Source organism: Mytilus californianus, unplaced genomic scaffold (assembly GCF_021869535.1).
Source record: "Mytilus californianus isolate M0D057914Y unplaced genomic scaffold, xbMytCali1.0.p SCAF_2, whole genome shotgun sequence".
Taxonomy (NCBI): domain Eukaryota; kingdom Metazoa; phylum Mollusca; class Bivalvia; order Mytilida; family Mytilidae; genus Mytilus; species Mytilus californianus.
This window is the reverse complement of record NW_026262668.1, coordinates 24,416,606-24,426,646: the sequence shown is the minus strand read 5'-3', so window position 1 is coordinate 24,426,646 and position 10,041 is coordinate 24,416,606. Positions and strand designations below refer to the sequence as shown.

Genomic DNA, 10,041 nt, shown 5'->3' with positions numbered 1-10,041 from the left:
GCACCTGTTTACAATAATATTTGTTAACATTTAACCAAAGGTCGATGCATCATATAACTTTTATCTTTTAATAAAACTAGGACTTCGTAGAACTGGTCACTCTTCTTTGACCTAAATTTGTGAAGTAATCTGCAAACTGGTCATTCTTGTTTATTCTAAGCACCTCACTTTTCGTAGAATTCCAGTAGTTATACTTAGAAAAGTAACGCGGTAAACAGTAAACAAAATTTCTTGAAAGCTTTTACTTAGTGGCCATCCTCGCTATAAATAGTATCGGTGGAAAGTTTGTTTTTCTATGTCAGCTCCGGTTATGCATATATAAATAGTGAAGTCGAAGAGCGGATGATAGTAAAGCAGATTCTTGCAAAATCATTACTAAGGTAAGTGTACATCATAAGATTAATAAAAGGGGGGTGTTGGTTTGATGCATGTTTCGTTTTGGACTAACCATAGGCACGGGACTTGATTAGCGGATATATATACACTTTTTATTCATTGTACTTTTATTTGATTTTCAAATTTACTGACTTTTTGTATTAAATTATTAACGTTGGCACCAAAATAGCAATTTACTATCCATATCCGTATATACTGAAAAATCCTAAGGGAACGAAAACTAAATTTTGAGTGGAGGTTATGGTTCTATACATTCTGAATTTTTTTTTTGGCACCTCGGAAGCATCAAATTATGTTTTTTCTTTACGAACTTAACATTAAATTTAGTGGCAAAAACTATGACTTGTATTTAGACTCCAAAGCATCATTGAATTAACAATTTAATATTCAGACCATATATTTTTCATATTTCAGAAATACACCATGAATTCTTCACATCTCAAGTTGGCTTTCTTCGTATTAACCTTCATATCTATGGTAAGTATACATACTATTTAATCTCGTTATTTGCACTATATCAAATGTATCTATTGTTCTTCGGAGTCCCTCGTTCGATCCAGAAATCTCAATTGATTAGAATTCAAGATGATTGAAAAGTTTCGAGAGATAGACTCTTTTTCCCTTAATTTCCACACTATTTTTTACTATTCCAAATTTCATATAAAAGTGCAGAAAGTTGGTGATTATTTTTCATTTTCAAATAATTTTGAGTCCTTTTCATTGGAATTAAAAATGAAAATAAAAGTTTTTCCTGTGTTTATCGATTAGTAAACTTATTTTTCCTTTCCTTTACCAACTCAAATTATAAGTCCTTATCTGGTTCATGAGTAAGTCGGCATACAGTATGTCAAGCTCTAAATGAAAAAAAAGTCTAAGAGTTTAATTTAATTTGACAGAAACAATCAAAGATCCGCCATTTGCATCCAATTTTCCATTACATTTGACATGCGATAACTATTAGAGGTTTCTGACTTGTGACGTCACATGAAAATGCGACAGGAAGAAACTAGATTTTTAAAAGATCTCAACCCTCCGTCTACTATTAACAAGCACATGACTGTGAGATAGAGGGGAAGGGGATTGCTTTTGTCTTTCTTTTTTTTTTTAATTTTACCAACAGTTCAATATACACATTTTGAAGGAAAGGCAATGAATAAAAGGTAAAGGTGCACACTCAGTATAAATAATTTTAATCATGTGTTAATATGATTAAATATTATCAGTATAACGACAGCGGTTTTACTTTTGAGTGTATGTATGTGTTTATGGGAAGGTATAGGGGTTATTTGGACCGGAGCACAACATGCGTTCTTGCAGCTATTATATACAGCCCCTTACTGACCTGCTCTCAAGGTTGAGGATCACTATCATTTAATCTGCAGTGACATTTTAGGCCTACGGTTGCAAAATATAAAATAATGAATAAATAAAATTCATCTTAAACGCCGTATGTTTGCGCCTGTCCCAAGTCCTATATGTTTTTTTTTTTTAATTTTAGTTCATTTATATGTTTCGGAGTTTAGTCTGACGTCCATTTGCACTGAACTAGTACACAGTTTTGTTTAGGGGCCAGCCGAAGCCCGCTTCCGGTTGCGGGATTTTGTCGCTGTGTTGAAGACCCATTGGTGGTCTTGGGCTGTTTTTGGCTCTTTGGTCGGGTTGTTGTTTGCTTGACACATTCCCCATTTCCATTCTCAATGTTATTAATAAATATTACAAAATAATGTTTAAACTGTATAAAACAGAACCCTTTAAAGGTAAATCTCCTAGTAAATATGTGTTCTTCTGTTGTAGCAACTGTGTTCGAATAATCCACCTTTAGCTGAAGCCGGTAGATGGTGGAAGGTAATAAGAAGAGTTCTGAGACCCACGTGTGCAGGTTGTGCAGGAATTTGTGAAAGAAAAGTGCCAGGACGTTGTCGGTGTAGAGTCGATCAAGCATGTATGAGGCGGTACAGGGGACGTTAACTATTTCTATCAGAAACTTGTCATTGAATTGTTTATTACTTTTTACAGTGCATTTGTATTTTTGATAAAAAAAATTCTCTATACTGAGTTTTCTTTATTACTTGCAGCTTTGTTAATATACGAAGGTGTGGGGAAAAACTTAAACAAACCAACTATGCGGTATGGGTTTTGCTAATTGTTGAAGGCTGTACGGTGACCGAAAGTTGTTAATTTCTGTGTCATTTGGTCTCTTGTGGAGAGTTGTCTCATTGGCAATCATACCACATCTTCTTATTTTTATATCAACAGCAAAATTTAACAAAGAAGTCGGTTTATGATCATCCTATTCGGCCTGTTATCGGGTATTACATGTATATCACAATTACCCGTCGGTTTCGGTTGGTTTACTAAGTACAAAACAGTCTGTGGGACTACCGATTGATATTCTGGAGAGGGAGAGGGGGGCCCAGAGGATTTTGTTTGGATTGTATATTTATCAACCTTTGCGAGTCTTTATTTATTTTCCCACTTTTTTACACAATAATACCCTGCATTTTGATGGGTAAAATATTCACTTTTACTCTGTTTTTGGCCAGATTATTTATTTTCAGCTCCTACTATTCAATTTCAAAATTTTCGAACCCCATCTAACAGCATAGTAAATGGTCGTCCCGTAATAGATAGATATAAGTAGATGTGGTATGAGTGCCAATGAGACAACTCTCCATCCAAGTCAAAATTTATAAAAGTAAACCAATATAGGTCAAAGTACGGTCTTCAACACGGAGCCTTGGCTCACACCGAACAGCAAGCTATAAATGGCCCCAAAAATTACTAGTGTAAAACCATTCAAACGGGAAAACCAACGGTCTAATCTATATAAAAAACGAGAAACGAGAAACACTTATGAACCACATTAACAAACGACAACTACTGATCATCAGAGACTTATGACAGGTGCAAACAATTGCAGGCATGTAAATGGTCTCCTACCAGAATATAGATAGGCATGTTTTGACAATGATGAAGTGTGGGTAATTTGGATTGGCACCGGAACATGTTGACTTGTTGGTTAGGGGCACACTTTTGCCATTATAAGCGCCTGAAAAGTTGTTAACGAAGGGAATTTTAACTAACAGAAAGATCATACCATCTGTACAGGAGGAATAACATTTCCGTCATAATTTCGAACGGAAGTTACTGTGAATGTTTATATAATATATAATCTGGGACTATCATATTATGTCCCAGATATCATTCAGTCAGACCGACAAAGAAACTTGGGCATATTTCTATACACCAAGGTATTCTGAGAGGAGGGGGTATATGTTGAAGTCCGTCTACTCAATATGTAAAATAACAAAAATACCGAACTCCAAGGAAAATTCAAAACGGAAAGTACTTTATCAAATGGCAAAAAGCTCAAACACATCAAACGAATTGAAAACAACTGTCATATTCCTGACTTGTTACAGGCATTTCCTTATGTAGAAAATGGTGATTTAAAATTGGTTGTAACGCTCGCTAAACCTCTCAAAGGACTCAATGGATCTACCTCTGGTAAGACCCAGTTATGGTTTGGATACGGTCATTACAATATTTAAGAAAATTACGGTTCCATTTTGATATTTATTCTAAATTTCAAATTTTTAACAACGAAAGAAAAAAAATAAGAAATCCAAGAGACGTCATATATTCTCGTATTTCCCAACTTATTATTTGCAACGACTACCTAGCCCTGTTTCAGTTAGCATCATAAACTCTTCTATAATACGAAGCTGGTCCATTCTGTTTCTTTATACAATTAAACTTATGACTGGTTCCAAATGTATTAGGATTTATACCATTTGCTCCTTTTGAAGTAATATAAACTGCATATAGAGACGACATACTTGGACACTCTAGAAAATAATTGAACGGTAATAGAAAAAATCGAACCTGATATCCTGCTGTGGTTGCTGTAGATGGAGTCTTTTGTATTAGGATTGTTTAAAACCAATTATGTTACCCAGGCAACAAGATCTTCGATTTAAGGTTTCGTTATCTGAAATAAACAAGTTCTCGAAATCAACGACAGTATTCCGTGGAACGTTATTTGCATAAATTTAGGTACTGGATATCTCACGGTTTTTATTCTTACTGACTTCTTACGGAAATTTTGCCCATTGTGCGGCATTCATTTTTAACGATGTCGATAACAGATACGGGTTTAGTTTTCGATAGGCTCTTTAGTGTTTGAATTCATTCTCAACCTGGTCGTGATAGAAAATGTCGTACGTTGCTTCATTTGTAGTTTTGCAGTTTGCCTCTTTTTTTCAGTTGATTTTGTTGTTCAGTTTGAATTTGAATTGTGTTTTATTGAAATCTGGAGATCAAGGCGATTTCAGTTTATATATCTAGAGTGTGATATATATTTGAACGACCATTTATATCTAAATCTACTTTATAATAAAATAAAATCTGATGAATATTGGCTTTTTTTTAATTAACACTGCCTTAAGCGTTTTTCTTGTAAATGATTTGTTTGTATGAATGCAGTGTGAGAAAACATTATAGTATACAGTAATTGTATATGTAGTTGTAAGTTTCATAGAATTTAAACACTTGATTTTATTTCAAAGTGAATGAACTAGTTGGTTCGAAATCAGAATAACGTGACCGGGCAAGGTGACATGTCTTCTTGTGGATTGTTTTCTTTTTACTAGCACTTATTTGCGTTTTCCTCTTCGACTTAAAATTCATTTGCCCTTGATATATCTTTATTTAGCCTCCGTTAGGAGAGATAGTGATACAATTAAATAATAAATAACGAATAACACAATATACAAGTTTGAACGATTGAAAAAAGAGAAAATATTTTAAACTTGAAGTGTATGTTTTTTTAATTTTAGTTCATTTATATGTTTTGGAGTTTAGTGTGACGTCCATTTTCACTGAACTAGCACACAATTTTATTTAGGGGCCAGCTGAGGACCACCTTTGGTCGGGTTGTTGTCTCTTTGACATATTCCCCATTTCCATTCTCAATTTTATATTTCACATTGTCAATTAGGAGAGAGAAAATGTTTTGTAAAATTTGTAAACGTAGTCTAGTTCAAATTCGGTATCGCATGACAGTAACAGCTAACAGAAATCTTCATCAGCTAAAGAACCAACGAAAGCACTAAAGGTGATCTGGTTTATACATAGTAACTCGCACCAGAATTCATCACGAATGTCGGATAAGTAGTCATTTAAAGTACTAAGCTGTACAGATATTTCAGAGGTGTCACTAAAACAATGCAATTATGAACATAGTCAATTAAGTAAGTAAGGAAGGAAGGAACTTTATTGAAATAAAGGCTACGCATTAGACAACTGATCTAAGCACATAGTGACGCGTTAATATTTTTAAACATTTTGATTTTGTTGTTTTTTTGCAAACGATCTTACATTCACAAAAAAAAATATTTAGAATTTCATAATCGTTTTCAATTTTTTAGATTAAAAGTCAGAAACCATTTTTTAACACCCTTCTCATCAAAAAAAATAATTTTAAATCAATATAAACCACCATAGAAACTTAAATTGTTTTTTTTTTCTTGGTGGTGAAAGGGGAATAATTCAATGTTTACCTATTTACTTTCGGGCTTCCCAATAATTGGTTTATAAACAAAGTAAACATATATTAATTATAAAAACTAGGTTCAACCATTTCAAATATTTAAATAATTTTAATCTGGATAAGATATTAATTAAGAAATAGTAAAAGAGAATAAAAACAGCACAACTTTTATTTCTATTTGTCATATTTCTTATACTTACAAGATATTTCCGAGGTACACAAAAATGTGACTTGTTTTAAGAAACTCAAAGATGAGGACAGACAGACATTTTGAACTAGTTTATGTTCTTGTTATGTACAGCATACTATCATAATCATAACTTGCTTGTTTAACCCCGCCACATTCTTTATGTGCCTGTCTCAAGTCTGAAGCCTGTGATTCATTGGTTGTCGTTAGTTACTGTCTGGCATAATTGTATTTCGTTATGATTTGTTTTAATATAAATCAGGCCGTTGGTTTTACTTTTTAATTATGTTACATTTTGTCATCTAGGGACCTCTTAAGGTTTACTATACAGTACGAGTTTTGCTCATTGTTTAAGGTCGTACAGTGACCTGTAATCGATTACATGCTTCAGTGCCTTTTTGATCTTGGGGGATAGTTGTGTCTTTGGAAATCATACCGTATCTCCATAAAATTTCCCTGAAAGCAGCCGCTGATTTTGATTGGGGAGTGTATACACAAACGAACGGATGTCGGATGAACTGAAACAATATAATCAGTTAGTGCGAGTGGTGGTTATAAACACGTTAGATAAAGAAACAAAACGAATGAAAAGAAACAACTATATTGACATATAATTTCCTAGAATATGATAAATATGACGACAAATGCGTCAATTTGAGTCTTCTGATGACTCCTTTTCGCAATAAAAAATTGATTGAAGATATGAATGCCATCACGGGTGCTGCATTTAAATTGTACTGTTTATTGAAGATTTCCGATTCGAAAATTGACTTGAAAAAAATTTATGAGATGGTGATGTTGCTGAAATCCTTAAAATACATTGTACCATGGCTCCATGAATGGTGCATCCGTTTGGCTGTTAAGAGTGTATAAATACGCATACCTGTCTGATCGGAATGAGAACGCTACATCCGATGTCTTGTGTATCGTTCTCTGCAAGTTAAACCACCTTATATCAGCTCACTGATGGATCCGTAGGTAGCCTGTTGAAAGGTAAAAATATCTGCCCCTATTCAATAAACATGTACCTCAATTTCCCAGGAGCAGTTCAAATGTCTTATCCTTTTCATGTGTAGGATTTATTGGGGTTGTTTGCACTCGTCCTGGATATGCATGGAATATTTGTTTCTAGACGTTTAGCAAACAACAATCAATAGAAGGATTTATTTGATATACCACCATCAGATTTTATTTCAAAGGACTTTTACCGCTTGACGCTTTCTAACAAGACTCTAAAATGTGGTATCGTGTAGTTCAAAATTGCTAGATTTATTTCCCTTTGATTGCAAACTTATGACTCAGGAGCATTTTTATAAACAACAAATTAAAATAAACGCATTTTACATTGTTTGATATAATTATCGATCGTATTTTCAGTAATATTTTTGAATAATATTAGTATAATGATAATTATCAATACCTTATAATTTTTTTTTTTTAATATTGATAAAATTGAGAATGGAAACGGGGAATGTGTCAAAGACAACAACCCGACTATCAAACTAAATAGAATTGAAACGCTGTACAAGAAGTATTTTTTGTTCAATTCAAAGACTGATATCGCCCGCTTGGAAAATTTCGGCAATTTCCAAGCGAAAAGATTGATTTTTTTTATATATAATAACTATAATTTCATTTTTTTAAATGCTTTAATTATTATTAATGTTGTAATTGTTCTTCTTCTTGTTGAACGGTCGAAGACAAGAATGTTATATAGTCAGCGATATATGAATTCATGGGGGACTAACAAAAAAAGAGGTATACACAGGAAAAATTAAAATGTTAACTATACCTTAACATAAAGAGTTGTAACATTGGTTAAATATATATATATATATACCAAATCAATTGAAGTGTTTAAACATTTATGTAATTTATGTAATGAATCAACGATATACCTGAACAAATGAATGTTTAGTTCACCTATCATGGATGATACAAGTCGATTATCAGAAGTATTTACCAAGTGATACTATATCACAGTCAAGGTCATCGATGATTTCAAGGACAAATCTTTGATAACCACAAACCGGGGCTATGAGTCGTTTTGAACTTGCAGTGAGGTATCAGTGTTTTCTCCTGGTTGAAGGTCTCACTGTGACTTAAGAATGAAGAGTAACAATAAAATAGCCTGTGTCGATGCCTTTGGTTTTTCCAAGTGTTTGTAAGGATAGTGTGTCATGAATAAATAAACAAAATTCTTAAAACTTTTCTTGTCTATACTCAGGGAATTTAGTGCCTCAATGATGTTGTAAAGACACTTTCCGTTGATAAAAACGTAATTTGACCACTAGATGTGAATTATAGGGAGGAGGGAGGTATACGTCAACGTGACAGCAACCCAACGACATAAACAACTGAAATACATATACAGGGCAATATTTTTGTATGTGTCGTTTACATATTGGTGTCTCATTGACGTATTTCCCACATCTTCTTTCATTTAAATGTGTTAATTTTATTGAAGGGCGTACTTCTTTAGCATTTTCATGGCGAACGAACAGAGTTTTAAATAAATATGAAATTAATACAAGTTTTAAACATGGTAAAGAATCGTGAAACAGGGAAGAATTATATTAAAGTGGGGGAAAAACACACACACACAACTCTACTTAATGTGAATAATGTATTTTTAATTTTAGTTCATTTAGATGTTTTGTAGTTTAGTGTGACGTCCATTATCACTGAACTAGTATACATTTTTATTTAGGGGTCGGCTGATGCCCGCCTCTCGCTGTGTTGATGACCCATTGGTGGCCTTCGGCTGTTTTCTGCTCTTTGGTCGGGTTGGTGTCTCTTTGACACATTCCCCTTTTCCATTCTCAATTTTAAATACTTTATATGTGATAAAATACTCTCAAATCAGGCAATGTGATTTTGTTTTGAATAAAGAATGATCCTACAATTTATATCAATTTTACTAAAAACTGTAAACAGATTCCATACTATGCGTGTTGTACCTGTACATGCATAAATGCATTTTCCTTATCTTAAAAAATTTGAAGTGGAGACATGAAACTAAAAGTTCAGAAATATCTCTCATTAATGAAATTCTTTTCTTTGTTTTCTTTTCTGCAAAAGTTAAACATTCGGATCTTTTGATGGTGTAAATAAAGAAAAGTAGGCTTTCAAACGTGATAAATGGTCGCAGGCTTTTCTCGTCAATAAATTATAGCTTCTTATAAGCGGTCAGTTTTGTGACGGTTGTTTTTGAAAGGAGGCGTAAGGGTAATTTATTGAATCACATAAATCAAATTAAGTTCAAACTGAAATCACATAGTAATTTCCGTACAAATCTGTTTTCAACTCACAATCTGTGAGAAAATGTTCGATTGTCTATTTATAGTGCAAAACATTTCAATATGATAATTTATTGCATTTCTTCGATAATATACACAATGAAAAAAAAAATAAGAGAGAAACATAAATACAATATAAAATTCAAAATTCAAAAAGTCATTAAAAAATCATATGAATTTATTAAAGAAATGCACAATAATACCCCGGGGGATTGAAGGCACATAAACAATACCAATATATGGTGTCTTCCTGGAATGCCTACATTTTATAAAATTGAATATCTATTCCTCGAATGCCAACAAAATATTTTAATAGATGTATTTTTTAGTGAAATTATATTAAAATAATGCAAAAATTATAAGGAAAATAATTACGACAGTTTCAATTGCAGAAATTTTTGCCAACTTACCGAAAACCTAAAAAAAATCTTATATACTTTAAGATTTGAAACTTTATTTTTGTTAATCGCAATAGCTGAGTGATTAGGTTGTAAATGAGACACTTGAAAGGTGTGCTGTATATAAAATTAGCATTTAACGTTCTGTCAATTCCAAATTTCGAAATTAAATATGTGTTTTTTTAATTCTTATCTTAAAATTTCAAGTTT

The 10,041-nt window shown here is 32.7% G+C and overlaps 1 long non-coding RNA gene across 1 annotated transcript; it reads left to right on the top strand.

Annotated features, from left to right (window-relative positions):
- The first annotated feature begins 289 nt into the window (after nt 1-289).
- On the top strand, nt 290-2,447 carry LOC127729537 (uncharacterized). The gene is made up of 3 exons (XR_007994682.1): nt 290-380; nt 811-873; nt 2,191-2,447. It is a non-coding gene; the product is annotated as an uncharacterized LOC127729537 (long non-coding RNA).
- Nucleotides 2,448-10,041: the final 7,594 nt, after the last annotated feature.